Raw genomic sequence first — 16896 nt, forward strand, 5'->3', positions numbered from 1 at the left:
TTCCCCTATACAACTTCTGATCAACAGATGAACCAGGTTCATCTATATCCAATTTTGTGGATATTGCAATAGGTGTGTCAATTTCTTTGGATGTTCCTTCCTGTTTTTGTTACTGAGGAATAGGTTCATGGACAGGTTCCCTCGAGGTTTGAGGATCAGTTCCTCTCTAGTCAGTTCCCCCTGTCATGTTGCCCTAGGTGGAAGGACCTATTCCATCACCTGTTCCATCCTGCGATGCATCTTCAGGCTGGACTGTGGTTTCACCATTTGATATTCTTATCAGCCCAATCTCCTCATTATCTTGTTCCTGCCTCTCAGAAAGAATGTTAGTTTTTTTAAAAAATAACATATATATTTTTTCTACACATATAGTTCCTTTATTGTATATCTAAGCGTTACTATGTGAAGAATATCCCGAGAATACTCCCTCATCACTTTTAGGATCATACTTACCTAGGGAGTTCCATTATTGTGCACAAAGCACTTGCATCTAAATGCCCTAAGATGGAATATACTTAGCTTTCTCCTTTTCAGTGACTTATAGGGAATCTTCTTAACAAGAGATCTAGTCATGTAACTATTTATGATGTAGAATGCAAAAATTTAGCAAACTTAGCATTTTCAAATTCAGTTCCATGATCAGACCTAATTGATGCAAGTTGATTACCTAGTTATTTCTGAGTTTTTCTAACAAAAGAAGTAAACATGTCAAATGCTTCATCTTTAAATGTTAAAAACAATGTCTAAGAAAATCTAGAGTAATCATCAACAAGCAACATTACACATCTTTTACCACCTATACTTAATGTTCTCATTGAACTATAGAGATTCATATGGACCAGTTCTATCGTTCTAGTGGTGCTTACTACTTTCTTGCATTTAAAAGAGCATCTTACCTGCTTCCCCCTTTCACAAGCCTCACAAACTTTGTCTTCCTTGAACTTGATGTTAGGCAGCCCTATTACCAGGTCCTTGGAGACTAATTTGTTAAGTTGACTTAGACTTGCATGTCCAAGTCTCTTGTACCAAAGGAGGGGATCATTGTCCAACATACTTAAGCAAGTGAGTTCATTTTCTGAAAGTGTGGGCAAATCTACAATGTATATATTGTTTACTCTTTTTTCCCTGCAAAACAATCTTGTCAGTGGTAAGATCAATAGCAAAACATTTGGTAGAGGTGAATGCTACCAAGTTACCTCTATCACATAATTGTGATACACTGATTAGACTGTACTTTAGGTAATCTATCAAGTAGACATTCTCAATAAAGTGAGAATCACTCTTACCTACCTTTCCAACCCCAATGATCTCACCTTTCTTCCCATTTCCAAAGGAGACATTACCTCCCTTGAGGTCCTCAAGTGAAAGCAAGTGGTTCTTGCTTCCTGTCAAATGCTTTATGCAGCCACTATTCATGTACCACATTTGGCTGCTCCCCTTCACTTGGACCCACAAAAGGAAATCAAAGGTTAGTCTTAGGAACCCAAACTAGTTTGGGTCCCTTTCCATAGGCAAAAGGATGAATTAGATTCTTTTTAGTCCAACCTGACAACCTATTTTTCCCTTGAACAAATTCTTTATTCTTTTGACTAGCCTTTTCTTTTGCAATACATTCACTTTTATAGTGACCAGTTTTACCACAGACAAATTTTGTTCTCAGGAAGTGTGAGGTACTTGCTTTTGGGATCCCACTTAGGTGCAGGGGTCCTGTAGCCAAGTCCTCTCTTGTTGCTACTATGGGGTTTGTGTAGACATGAAAGTGCATCGGAGGACCTGTTCCATTTACAGGTTCTGTCTAGCTCGTGCTTAACCTTGTTTAGATCCTCCTTAAGGACTCTTATCTGCTCATCTCTTTTGTAGAACTCATCTTTCATTTTTCCTACATTTTCTTCTGAAGTGAGTATGTGTGATCATCTTGCTTTTTACCAGTTCCTAATTTCAATTTTAGATTTTCATATCTAAGCTCTAGGACAGTGGTGTCATGTTCATGAACCTGGTTCTTTAACTCAGCATTTTTACTTTCATTTTCACTAGCCCTAAGTTCCAGATTTTTACACTTAGCTTTCAAAATCACACACTCCTTAGACTGTTGTTCCTTTTCATTGTTTAGATCCTCAGATTCATCAATGAAATCCAGGAGTAACTTAGATAGCCTTTCTATAGAGAAAAACTTAATCTTGTCTTTGAGATGAATTATACTTACCTCAGATTCCTCATCGGATTCTCCAATTGCCATAAGTGCTTGTTCATCTCCATCTTTAGCCTCTGAGTCCTCATCTGAGCTTTCTCCCCAAGCAGTAACCATATCCTTTGTTGATCCTTTGTTCTTCTTGGGTTGAACATGTTCCTTCTTCCTGTTCCTTCATTCACCTCTTTCCTTCTTCCATTCAATTTCCCATTGAGTGTAGTTTTGGATGTGGTGATCAGTATTCCCACACTTGTAACACCCCTCATTGGTTTGTTTTTCAGGAACCCTTGGTTTGTTGTAGCTTCCACTTCTTGAAGGACCCTTTCCTCTCATTTGGTAATTCTTGAAGTCCTTTGTGATCATGGTCATTTCATCCTCCTCTAGATCATCACCTTCAGTGATTCTGAATGACAGGCTGCTTTCCTTCTTGGGTGCATCCATCTTTATGGTTTGCCTTCTAAGTTCATAAGCAGCGAGATTTTCAATTAGCTCATCCAACTTAAGACTGGCAATGTTCTTTGATTCCTGAATGGCAGTGATTTTGCTTTCCAAAGTGACTGGAAGAACCCTTGTCAAAATTTTTTCAATTTTGTCCTCTTCAAGAATAACCCTTTCAAGAGACTTAAGTTCATTTGTTAGTGTTGTAAACCTTGTATACATCTCCTGGATGGTTTCCCCTTCCTCCATGGTGAAATTCTCATATTGAGAATACATTAGTGTTCCTCAAGATCTCTTTACTTGAGGAGTTCCTTCATGAGCCACTTGTAAAGTGTCCTATGTTTCCTTTGCAGTAGTACAACTTTGAATCATGTTATACTCGTCTAGACCCAGTCCACACACAAGCCATTTCTTGGCCTTGAAATTTTTCTCCCATTTCTTCAAGTCTTCAGCAGTGCAGTCAGCTCTTATCTTTGGCACATCCACTCCTTCAGCATTCTTCTTTGTAGTTGCCAGAGGACCATCCATGACTATGTCCCAGAGTTCATAGTCTTCTCCTATGATGTGATCTCTCATCCTGTTCTTCCACCAAGAATAGTACTGACTATTAAAGAGTAGAAGCCTAGCAGTGGATTGCCCTTACTAGTTCCCAGGTGGTGCACTCATTTTGATCTTTTCCTAAGGTGTTAGCCTCTTCAAGGATAACCCACTTGGATACCAATTGAGGTTTTATGCGTCAATACCATACAAGAGGGGGAGGAGGGGAGTGATTTGTATGGTGACCAATTTTTCGCTAAATTGTTTATGGAAGGACCTGGTTCTTCTATGTGTTCCAACTACTACTATTGCGGAATAATAAATATAGAAAGTAAAGAACACAAATATTTTTACGTGGAAAACACCTAGCTTAAAAGGTGAAAAAACCACGACCTACTACTCAGTAGGATTTTCCCCAACACTTCACTAAATCACTGAGCCAAAACAGCATTTATAAAACTTTTTGTAAACCTAAGGATTACCTTTAATCCCGTTGTAGCAACCAGCCTCTAACTGTTGCGACAACTTCAAGTTAACTCTAACTTGAATGCTCAACGTACCTATTGTAATTGCTTCTAGATAAAGCTGAAAAGTACAATATAAAAACACCGACTACAATTGAACTAGAAATAAAGAAAGACACATAAAATTCTTTATGGAGTTGGTTCTTCAATCTGTTTCATGTAGCTTTAGGTGTGCACACTTGAATTACACACTAACTGCTTGCAAAAAGCCTTGCTATTTTGCTCTCAATTCACGTTTAACTTCTGCGTTTTTGTGCAACACTGTAATGTGAGAACATCTTGTAATTTATAGAGTGAGTAGATGAAGAAATAACTAGAGTTCTGATGCAACTCTTCCTTAGTGGAAGAGTTCTAGTTGATTTCAACTTCTAACTCCTTCCCTATCTTGGATAGTGTTCTCTTTGATTAAGGAGTCTCTCTCCTTATCAATTATGAAAGCTTTTCGATCATGAGATATTAAATACACCAAATTAAACTTATCTCCTTCATGTGCATCCCACATACTCGAATCTGCCCGTTTTTTGTGAACCTAAGGGATGGACTTGGTTCATCCTGGGTTCCTTTGTCAGTCTTCAAAACCAACCTTTACTTGGGCCAGCAATACATCTAGCATCACATTTATCCTTGTAGATGTAATAAAGGATAGCTAAGACCAGTTAAAGGTAGTAAGACAGAATAACAAAACAAAGATAAAGATGACATGGTTTCCTTTTTTTTAAGGATGTCAATGTTGCTTTCTCTCTTTCTTTATCAGTCATAAATAGTTTAGCAAATGTGGATCCAATTAAAAGCAGAACTTATTACATGCAGTACTCTTTGTTGTATGTTGTTTTGCTTCTTAGTGACGTCGACTCAAACTCGACTCTGCTACTACCACTCAAATTAAGTAGAATTGAACTGATTATCCACCCCTTTTGTCCTACATCACATTTTTCTCAAGTAACTTTGTGTCCCTTGATTTCTTTAGGACTATATTTTCTCATAGTTATCTTGGTAAATTATACTACTCCAATCTCTCCAACTATTAGAAAATATTCAAAAAGTAGGATGGAGAAAAGCTATATCTAAAAGTACTTTTTTGCAAGGCAAATATTTTGATGTCAAATTATCAATTGTCAAATACACTTCTTCATTTCAGTAGAATAAATAGTTCAACTCTATATCGCAGTTTCACAACACAAGATGTTCTCCTCATACATAGAATTCTTCATACCCGCCTCACTAATTTTGAAGGAAATACACATAAAATTTGGGCAAAATATGCGTAAACTTTGAGAACCCATTTCAAGAACCAATTTTTGCGACTTTGTATCATACTAACAAAAGTAGAGGATTTTGATTGTAAACTATGTGTATTTATACAAGCGAACAGAAATCACTAAAATCAGCACCTAAACAAATCCAATTGAACACTGAAGATAACAAATATAGAGCAGCTACCCCAATAATGTATTCCCAATTTGTCTTTTACTTGACAAATAAATAAATAAATTAATAAATATACAACATGAATCCTACCTAGTATAAAGGAGATGAGACTTAAGTTAGCTTCAAACTGGAGAGGCTTTAAGAAGCTTTATGTTGATGAATGAGAGCAAAAATTTAAGAAAACAAATATGTTTTGAAGAAAAAAAGAGTTGGATAGAGATCAGAATCTCTTAATATCTTGGATTTTCCCGTAAGCCTTTCTCGATGGTAATCTTGAGTGTAGACGATAGCTCTTATTTAGGGCTTGTATCAACTTTAGGCTTTTTATTTTTTGTATCTGTGTTAGGACATTTACTTTTTCTTTTTGTTTTTCCTTGAGACTTTTAGTCTCTCTTTTGTGACAAAAAGGCGCGATAAAGTTAGAAGAGGGAAAATAGGGAGGGAAAGCAAAACTGACCCAATAGCCCTTTTTTCATGAACGTTGCCAAAGATGCCTCTATTGCAAAAGATTAAGACACCGTCACAATACATCAATCTACAACGGCGATTTTCTTCCAAATACAACTATTTATTTTACTACCTATCTTAATAGGTCTGAGAAGATTATGCGACGGTTGTAACCATTACCATAGATATTTTATTGCAACGGTTGATAGGTCTATTTTCAAGTAGCGAGAGGTGGTGATTCCAATCCCCGAAGAGGACATCACTACTTGGGTGAAAGGGTTCTTAAGTGTTTACACTTATCCTTTTACGCTGGATCCCGTCGATCCTGTTATCATCGACTTCTACTGCCAATATCAAATAAACCTAGGTCCGATCCATCCCTCTTTTTGGGGTATTGTCATTTTGCTTCGATTCTTCGTGAGCAAGGTCGAAGGGATGCCTTTCACCCTCGAGCATCTCATTAGACTGTACAGCCTTCGACTCTATCAAGGTGAGTTAATAAGGCTTCAGCGCCGGGATACCAAGGTACTATTCTCAAGCATAGACGAGGACAAGGATCGAGGATGGATGGGCTACTTTGTCTGAGTGAGGACTTCCGACATAATCCTGGCCGAGAAGATGCCATTCCTCGAGGAAAGAAACATGAAGCGTAAGTACAAACCCCGCCCTTGGCCTCCATTTATTGTTTCATTTCTTTTGCATTTTCCCATTGATGCAGCGGTCTCTTGGGTGCCTCGTGGAATTTCGAACCTTGAGGGATTTGTTCGGAAACTAGCATTGACTTCTTCATATGTCGAGCGTTCGTGGCTTGATTTGAAAAGGGGCCGATGGGACGCCAAAAATTATGGTAAGTTTCTTTTCATGTGTTTGATGCTCTTCTTTTTCCTTTCATATAGGTCTCGAAGACAATGTTATCATGAAGCCCCCATCTGGGAAGGAGGAGGAGGCCCCAAAGCTGGCTAAGGATAAGAAGAGGAAAAGAGTCTTGCCCTCCGATACTCCAAAGCCCAAGAAAAGCAAGGCTCGCAGGTCGAAGAAAGATACCGCCGCACTGCCTACGAATGTAGTTCAACAACTACGAGATGAAGAAGAGGAGAATGAAGATGCCGCCTTTGAGCTGGTTGCTCGAAAGAGGAGCCCCGAGGTCCCAAAGGCTGCTGAGCCGGTGGTGACCGAAGAGGTTCAGCCTCGGACCGAGGGAATCTCGTAAAATGGTCCGAGCAAAGTCCCCAAAGTTGTCGGAAGCCAAAGTTTCCTCCCGTCGTGATGGGCATTCATGGACGTACCTGAAGGTGCCAGTTCTGAAGCCCTCTGAAATGAAGAGAACATCCGAAGTGACTCTCTTGGGACAATAAATGTTGATGATTCACCACCCCTCCCCACATTTTCCAAGTGTCAAATTCAGGAACCATGGAGACCCCCAATGTGGGAATGGACCACGAAGGGGAGGACCTTTTTCATGGTTGTTTCACGGGAGAGGAAGATTCTTCTGGTCTAGGTGATGCATCGAGTATCTTCGATAAGGCTTATCGACTCCTGAGTCAGGTAAGCCTTAGCTTCCTTTATCAATACTACTTTTGCCTCTATTTCCTCTTGCCTTATTTCCTTTCTTTATTCATAGGCCTTGACGCTTCATCAAGAAATATTTTCTAAATCTCGGGCAAAGCTGAACTGATGTGAGGCCGATCTTAAAAGGCTTACGAAAGAGAGAGACGCCCTAAAACTTCTCAGTGGGCAAACAGAAGAGGAGATCAAGGACCACCGAGCTGAATTGACAATAGCTCATAAAGGGCAAACCGACCTGATTAAGCAGGTAATGTAAATTTTTAGAAGCCTTTTATATCGGTTCGGGAACTAAGACTAACACTTCGACCCTGCAGGTTCAGCAAAAGGCCGAAAAGATCGAGCAACTTTCCGAGGAGGTCAAGATGAAGGAGGTGGAGACTTTGGGATGGAAACAAAACATGGACCGCCTTGCCTCGGAGAGAGGTACTGCTCAGGCCCAACTATCTTCGGCCAAACGTCAACTCTAGAGCATGAAGGAGGAAATCTTGGCCCGAGCAAAGAAAATTGAGGAGCTTGAGGCTCGGTTGGCCGGTGAGCTTGTAAAGGCCATATCTAAGGCAGAAAAAACAAAAGTTGACGCGGAGGAGGTCATGGCCGTCTACCAAGCTGATGTTGAAGTTATTCACGCTCGAGCAAAGGAAATTTCTGATGCGGCTTAGGCTCGATCATTCTGCATTGCCGAGTATTCCAAATGCCTTTCTTGAAGAGAGATTCTCTAGGAGATCCATGCTCGTGGCTTCAACCTTGCCGTCGATATCGAGAATGCGAAAGTACTTGAGGCCGAAGCTAGAGTGCTGCTTTCTTCTAATGATGATGACTCCGCGAGCACGAGTGGATCTGATAGTAGAAAAGATGGAGATCAGGCTCCCGGGGAAGATTAGGCACTTCGATTTTTTTGTTTTTTGGATTTTCTGTGCATGACCCTGAGTGGTGTTTGTAAATATTTTTGCACATATGAAAGATCCCTTTTCTTTGAGACTCATCTCCAATTTCTGTTTTGTGAAAACTCTGTTTTGCTTTTCGCCTTTTGATAATTCTGGTATACTTTGTATTTTGTAAGAATTTTGACTCACTCTGTTGCCTTGCGAAAATTTTGTCAAAGTTAAATTAGTGTGGTCTTTATAATCGAATAAGTACTTGCACGAACTCGGAGTAGAAAAAATCCTTAGGTTTCAGTTGAGTGAGGGTGCATTCTCGAACTCAAATATAATGGCCCTTAGACTCTTGAATTGGGCCGATATGGCCTTAAAAGTGTGGCTTTTTCCCTTTTTGGCTTAAAAAGTTTAATCATATAAAAATTTGTTATGCCTTAGCACGCGATAAATTTGTACCCATTAGGATTCGGTGTTATCGAAAAATTTTTACTTTGTTATGACTTAGCATAAGTTTGTTCGAGAGTTTGAACAATTTGGTACCCCTTAAGGTTTTTCAGGGTTGACGTTATTGAAACCCTTTGTAACTTTGCCGAGGGTAGCATTTTTCAACCGGTTGTATGAAAATATTTGAAGATCTGTTTTGTTACAGAAATCGGACGTCTCCAAACCGTATTAGTTTGGCCGTAGCCTTTAACTTGAGATATGTCCTTTGGGCTTGTTTCTCGGTTATACTTCGAACTTGTTTGAAGTGACAGTCCCCGAGTGGGGTGGATGTGGCCTATAAAACCGAGGATTGCCTTTTCAAGGTTTTATGACCTCGAAGTTTAATAATTTGAACATGTCTATTTTTGGACGACAGTCCCCGAGTACGGGGTTGATAGCTCGAGCTTTAGTTTTGATTGGCACTTGAGCCAGCTTTCGCAATAGATCATAAGTAAAGTAGAAATTTCACTAAGGCATGGAGCTTCTGGTAAAGAGAAAACACTTCTTTCCATAATCATTCATGCATACTTCTTTCCATAATTAATTCATGCGTACATGTTTTGCCATCGGGGCTCGAGTAAACTACAAGGACACTATTCATTTCACCGTTTGGCCCTTTATAAAATTTTACCTATCGAGACTTGTTGATATGAAGTATTTTCCTCGAGAACATAACATCCTAGAGTGATTACATCCGAGGGTGATGCCCCGCAGTATTCGAGGTTGAATGTAAATAAGCCTCAGATACTGTTGAATTTTCCCCAGGTAGCACAAATAATTGCTTCCTCGTTAAAAACCTCGCTGGAAAAACCCATTTGGGACAAAAACCAATCTAAGGGAAAAAAGGTGCAACACATGTTTTAAAACCTAAGGTTTTGTGTTGAAGAATTTATCTATGTCTTCGATCGAACACCTGCAATAAGTTAGGACCAAATACAAATGAAAAAAGGAGAGAGTCATACCTTAGTAATAATATCATTTGAGGAGTGATATGTTCCAATTATTTGGCAATTGTTCATCGTTCATCGTGCTATGTTTATAATATCCCTTTCCGATGACATCGAGGACCTAATATGGTCCTTCCCAATTTGTGCCGAGTTTTCCCTCGTTTGGGTCTCGAGTGTTGAGGGTGACTTTTCTCAAAACTATGTCCCCGATTCAAAAGTGGCAAAGATTGGATCTTTGATTTTATTATCTTTCGATGCGCTATTTCTGTGCTGCCATTATGACAAGGGCGGCTTCCCGTTTTTCATCTAGCAATTTGAGGCTTTTGTTCTTAGCCTCGTGATTTGACTCTTCCATTGCGTATCAAAACCTGATGCTGGGTTCCCCGACCTCGATCAGGATCACGGCTTCGGGGCTATATACTAAGGAGAACAGTGTTGCCCCCGTACTAGATTTTGACATTGTTCTATACGCCCAAAAGACCTCGGGCAAAATTGTTCTCCATTTTTCCTTAGTGTCGTTCAATCTTTTATTTAGATTCTGAATGATTGTCTTGTTTGTTGATTCGGATTGTCCGTTCCCACTAGGATGATATGGTGTCGATAATATCCTTTTTATTTTGTGATCCTTAAGGAACTTCATTATTTTGCTGCCAATAAATTATTTTCCATTATCGCATATAATCTCAGTAGGTATCCCGAATCGGCATATGATGTGATCCCAGATGAAGTCTATAACTTCTTTTTCTCTGACTTCATCGAATCATGTGCTTCAACCCACTTAGAGAAATAGTCAGTCGTAAATAAAATAAATTTTTCTTTACCTGGGGTCGATGGCAGGGGGACGACGATATCCATTCCCCATTTCATGAACAACCACAGGGATAGGACTGATTAAAGTTGCTCCCCAGGCTGGTGGATCAACGGTGCATGTCTTTGGCATTTGTCACATTTTCGAACGAACTCTTTAGTATCTATTTCCATATTGACCCAATAGTACCGTGCACTGATGACTTTGTGAACCAATGATTCATCACTGGAATGGTTCCCCCAAGTATCCTCGTGAATTTATCGTAGGATGTAGTCAGTGTCTCCTGGACCCAAATATATTGACAATGGCCCATCGAACATCCTTCTGTACAATGTTCCATCTTTGGCCAATATGAATCGTGCAACTTTCGTTCCCAGAGTCCTCGATTCCTTAGGGTTCGACGGAAGCTTCCCGTTCTTTAGATAATCGATATATTTGTTCCTCCTATCCCAAGTCAGGCTTGTGGAGTTTATTAGTGCCTGGACTTCTTCAACTACCAACTTTACAAGTTGTACAACAGTCCTCGAGCTAATTTCGTTGTCTTCGACTGATGACCCCAAATTTGCAAGGGCGTCGGCCTCACTGTTCTGCTCTCGAGGTACATGTTGTAGGGTCTAGTCTTTAAACCAGTGTCTGGTTACCTGCAGTTTGCCCAAGTACCTATGCATTCGATCTTCTTGAACCTCGAAGGTCATGTTGACTTGGTTAACCACAAGTAGGGAATCACACTTGGCCTTGATGACCTCTTCTCCCAAACTTTTAGCTAGCTCGAGATCTCCAATCATGGCCTAATACTCGGCCACATTGTTAGTCAGCTTAAGGGTTTTAATGGATTGTCTAGTTGTACTGCCTGTGGGAGGCTTCAAGATGATGCCTAGCCTGGACCCCTTCACATTTGAAGCACTATCTATGAAAAGGGTCCACACTCCAGAGGATGTACCCAATTTTAGCAACAGTTCCTTTTCGACCTCGGGTACGAGGGCTGGCATGAAGTCAGCCATGAAGTCTGCCAAGATTTGAGACTTGATGGTTGTTCGGGGTTGATACTCAATATCGTACTGTCTAATCTCGACCACCCATTTGGCTAGTAGACCGTAGAGTTCGGGCTTGTGCAAAATGTTGCGAAGAGGGTAATTTGTTACAACACAAATTGGGTGACATTGAAAATATGATTTTAATTTCCTAGAGGCTCTTGTTAGAGCAAATGCTAATTTTTCTAAGTGTGGGTACCAGGTCTCGGCTTCACATAGAGTTCGGCTAATGTTGTAAGCAGGAAATTGCGTACCTTGCTCTTCTCAAACTAGGACACCACTTACCGCAACTTCAGAGACTGCCAAATATAAGTAGAGTTGCTCCTCCGCTTTCGGAGTGTGAAGTAATGGGGGGCTCGAAATATACCTCTTTAACTCTTCTAATGCCTGTTGGCATTTTGGGGTCCAAGTGAAATTGTTCTTCCTTTTGAGCAGTGAGAAGAACCTGTGACTTCGATCCGAAGACCTCGAGATGAACCGGCCTAAGGCATCTATCCACCTTGTTAATGTTTGTACGACATTAACGTTGTCTATGCTTGTGAGCTTTAGGGACTAATACCTGTGACTTCTCAATATGTTCAAGGTTTCTTGCAAATGTGTCAAATGGTCCTCTGTGCGCAGGGACTTAACTAGCATGTCATCAATATAAACCTCCATCGATTTACCTATTTGTTTTTCGAACATTCGGTTTACTAAGAGTTGGTAAGTTGCACATCATTTTTTAGTCCAAACGGCATTACATTATAATAATAAGTACCATACTTAGTAATAAATGATGTTTGTTGCTGATCCTCTGGGCTCATTTGTATTTGGTTGTACCCAGAGTAGGCATCGAGAAAGCTGAGGATCTCATGGACGGCCATGGAATCGATCATGCGATCGATATTCAGCAACGGAAAGAGTCTTTATAGCATGCTTCGTTTAAGTATTTGTAGTTTACGCACATTCTGAGTTTATTCCCCTTCTTGGGACTACGACTACGTTTGCTAACCATTCAGGAAATTTTACTTCCCGGATAGATCCTATTTTGAGAAGTTTGGTTACCTCATCTTTGATGAATGCATGCTTTACCTCAGATTATGGCCTTCTCTTTTGCTTTAGCGGCCTAAACTTTAGGTCCAAGCTCAATCGATGAGTGGTAATCTCTGGTGGGATCCTTGTCATGTCAAGGTGCGACCAAGAAAACAATCTATATTTTTAATACGGAATTTAATAAGTTTTTCCCTGAGCTCGGGAGTTAACCTCGTGCCCAGGTATACCTTTCGATCGGGCAGAATCTCGATTAGTATGTCTTGTTCCAACTCTTCAACCGTTGACTTCATGGCATCGGAATCATCGGGGATTACGAAGGTTCAGGGTATCATATAATCATCATCCTCAATAAAAATCCTGTTGTTCTAATCTGGTCGAGGCCGGCGAATGTTGTTGCTATTTGACTTCCTTCTTTTCGTTTGATTCTAGCCCCTTTGTTTATGTTATTGCCGATACTGGCATTACCTCATCAATTGCAAACATCTCTTTAGCTATTGGTTGTTCGCCGTACAGCATTTTGATTCCTTCCGGTGTTGGGAATTTCAAGACTTGATGAAGCGTTGAAGGTACTACCCTCATATTATGGATTCAAGGTCTTTCGAGGAGAGCATTGTACCTCATATCACCTTCGATTACATGTAAATTAGTTTCTTGGATAGCTCCGGCCACGTTTACTGGCAAAATGAATTCCCCTTTGGTGGTTTCACTCGCCATGTCGAAGTCGTTGTGTACTCGAGTTGCAGACACGATTTGATCCTGGAGGACGAGTTGCTCTACGACCCTCGATCAAATAATATTTTGCCGAGCTACCTGGATCAACCAACACACATTTAACTTGAATTTTATTCATAAGGATAGCTATTACCAGTGCATCGTTGTGAGGCTGTTCGATTCCTTCTGCATCCTCATCGTTGAAAGATAAGGTATTTTCTAGTAAGTGGTCCTGGGTATGCTTCTCCCTTGTGATTGTAACTTTGGTGCGTTTAAATATCGAGCCTTAAGGAATATCGACCCCCTTAACGATTATATGAATCACATGTTACGGTTCGTCCTGTTCGTTTTTCCTATTTGCATCCCTATCTCTGAAATAATTTTTAGCTTGGTCACTCAAGAACTCTCGAAGATGACCTTCGTGGAATAAACGAGCTACCTCCTCCCTTAATTGCCCACAGTCTTCGGTTTTGTAACCATGGGTTCCACGGTATGTGCATATTTGGTTAGGGTTTCTTTGAGCCAGGTTAGAATGTAGGGGTCTGGGCCTTCTAGTATCTTTGATCCGTCCAATGGCTGATATGATAGCGGATGCATTAACACTGAAGTTGTATTCCGGTAATCATGGTGCTTATTTGGGCTCGACATGTTTATCTAAGCCACTCTTACTCATGAGCCCTTGGGAGTTTTGTTCTCGATCATTCCGAATTGGATTACGTCCTGGGCCACTGTTTCTACGATCTGCGTTGTATGGTTGGTACCGATCTCTGTTTGATCAGGGCTCTCTATTGATGTCTCTTTGAATCCTGCCTTCGGATCTATTTGGATAAACAGAACCGGAAGGGGCTTCTAACTGATCATCCTCAACTTTGATCTTTGACCGATATCAGTAATATACATATGCCCGAGTCACAGCTGGATATTCAATCAAATTTTGTTTAAATTGTCATGATGTTATCGAACTTCGCTCGTTCAAACCTTGAGTGAAGGCCTGGACAACCCAATCATAGGTGACTGGGGGTGGGTCCATGCCTTCCCTCTGAAACCGAGGCACAAAAGCATTTCATTGTTCTTTTGTCTCACTTTGAAGAGATCCGAATTCCTAGTCGTGACCTTTATTGCTCCGGCGTGTGCCTTTACAAACGAATCAACAAGAATGACGAAGGAATCGATGGAATTGGGTGGCAAATTGTGGTACCATATCATTTCCCCCTTCAATAAAGTTTCTCCAAATATTTTCAACAGAACAAATTCAATTTCATCATCTTCTAAGTCATTTCCTTTTATTGCGCATGTATAAGAAGTGACATGCTCATTAGGATCAGCGGTTCCATTGTACTTGGGAATTTTTGGAATGCGGAATTTCTTCGGAATGGGCTTCAGAGCCGCACTTGTGGTAAAGTCTTCTATAATAACTTCTTTGAATCCAAACCCTTTAAAATCGGGGGTGCCCCTGAAATTTGATCAACCGGTGAGTTGTATGTTTCTACCTTTTTATCGTTAGCCTCAAGTTTCTTTTCTCCTGATCTGATCCGTTTAGTGAGCTCCTCAAGCATTTTCATGATGGTGGGGTCAGCTCCCGATCCGTTATCATTTGATTTTTCCGGTATAGGCTCGACCTTGTGAATAACTTCCTGTGATGCATCAAGTTCGATTCTGCTTGGTGCTCGATTCTTATTTTGGAGCTGCGCCATCGCAGCTTGCTTGAGTCTGCAATATTTCAAATAACATCCGAAGGCTAATTCCACCTTCTTCACCACTCTATGCGTTTTGATCAGCTGCTCGTGCGTCTCTGCGGATGCTATTTTCAAGGTCGACACCTAAATTTCCATGAATCGCAACACGAGAATTGACATCGACTGGATCTACGGCCTGTGGTCCATCGGGATTGATTTGAGGTACTTCGTTTCCCGGGGCGACTTAATGGTAGTTCTCACTATGAAGACCAAGGTCGGTGTCTGTGTGAGTGGGCACTGCTTGAGAGTTTTACATGCTGATTCCTGAAATCAAAGACACTTACGAGAATAAGTGTAAAAGCAGTGTGTGTTATGAGGATTAATACTAGGCAATCACTATTATCCTTAACCCCACGGTGAGCGCCAAACTTGTTTACCCTAATAATTGAATAATGATTAAACTTATAATGTGGTCTTAAGGATATCTGGTTTCACCTAATACCAATTGATAAACATAAAGATAAATGATGCAAATTTACAATTATATAAAGTAAACCAGCGTTTGGACAGAGCCCTCGAGTTTGGACACCCTCGAGCTAGTTATGCAAGAACAGTTGAAATGCAACGAGCTGATAAAAAAGAGAATGTAAATTAAAGAGAGAATATTATATTGCTTCGATCTGTGTGAATGCAGGGTGACTATAAATGATGGGACTCCTCTTTATATAGTAGAGGAATCCTAATTATGGTATAACTCTAATTACAGAAGTAAATTCCATGATTAGCCCAAACAACCGCCCTTGATTTGATCTGTTCCGGGATTTCTGCGGAGTTCTTCGACCGATTACGGATATGTCGCCTTTCCGTTATTGCACTTCGTTCGAAGTTGGCCATATATGGTCTCGATCGATGTTGGCCTCGATCTCGACGAGCACCTCGATTCTCGAGCTCGATACCTTATCTTCATGCCCTGGCCTGATCCATTACGAGGCGGACCCTCGACGTGATTCCCCGGTTCCAATTAAATGGCAAAATTGGCAAGCCCTATTTTAACCGTACACACTTGTAAAAGATAAATGCGATATAACTTTTTATTAATAAGGTAATTTTTGTATTTTTTGTTAAATACAACATCTAGGTTTGAAATTATGCTCTTAATTTTTCTACGTTTAAAAAAGAATTGACATAATTTTCCGTATGGATTCTAATTTTGATTCTTAATTTGCTTGAATTAAAATGTAAAATATCGATAGATTACACAAGAAATGGCAAAACCATAAATTTGTTAGAGTTATAAGCGCTCTAAATATATATAAAGAAATTGGGTAAATATTATTTGACTTTCTAAACAAGAATAGAGCTACAATGATGGGTGTAAAAGAAACCAAAAATAATCAGTGCGGTGATTTGCTCTAATAGGATCATTGAATACCGCTATTTTTTACATTTTTTCCCTCGTCTAAAGAACTAGTTCTTCTACACGTGTATTGCACGTGGATTATAAACTATTTATACACACAATTTTGAGAAACCACATCCATATCATTTAAACATATTGTTTCTTTTGAATAGATTGACGCACATATCTATTACTTAATTAAAAGTAAAATAATACTTAAATCAATAAACAAAGATAATTTTATGAGTCAAGATAAGATTTTGATGAACATTTTAACTATTTTGAAAAGAAAAATTGGGTATTCTCTTTATTCGTAAAGAAAAAAAAAAGAACAAACAATAAACAAAACAAAGTGAAAAAATGATAATGGGTTAATGCTCATTTGCGTTCATATATGCACATGTATCAAATTAATAATATAATTTTAGGAACAAATATTTGTTTCACTTTAAAGAAATGTTCTACCCGATCATTCATAAATATTGGAGTTCACCAAAAATTTACAGAGGGTAATAATAGATAAAAAGATAATAGGTAAAATTAAGATAGTAGAACCCATTTTTTATTATTAGCTTTTTCTTGCTATTGGATTTGAGATTTTGTCTATTTCTAAAGTCATAGCACTTCTCGTATATATATATATTTGACCAGTCCTAAAATAAAAAGAGTACAAAGACAATAATTTACGGGTGATGTAACAATCAGGCCGGTCATTTTGAGAGTTATAGCCCCTATCCCCTATTTACTGCTTTCCCGTATATTTTTCTACTTATGTGACTTGCCGGGAGGTTTTGTTTTGGTTTTTT

Source organism: Nicotiana sylvestris, chromosome 12 (assembly GCF_000393655.2).
Source record: "Nicotiana sylvestris chromosome 12, ASM39365v2, whole genome shotgun sequence".
Classification (NCBI taxonomy): domain Eukaryota; kingdom Viridiplantae; phylum Streptophyta; class Magnoliopsida; order Solanales; family Solanaceae; genus Nicotiana; species Nicotiana sylvestris.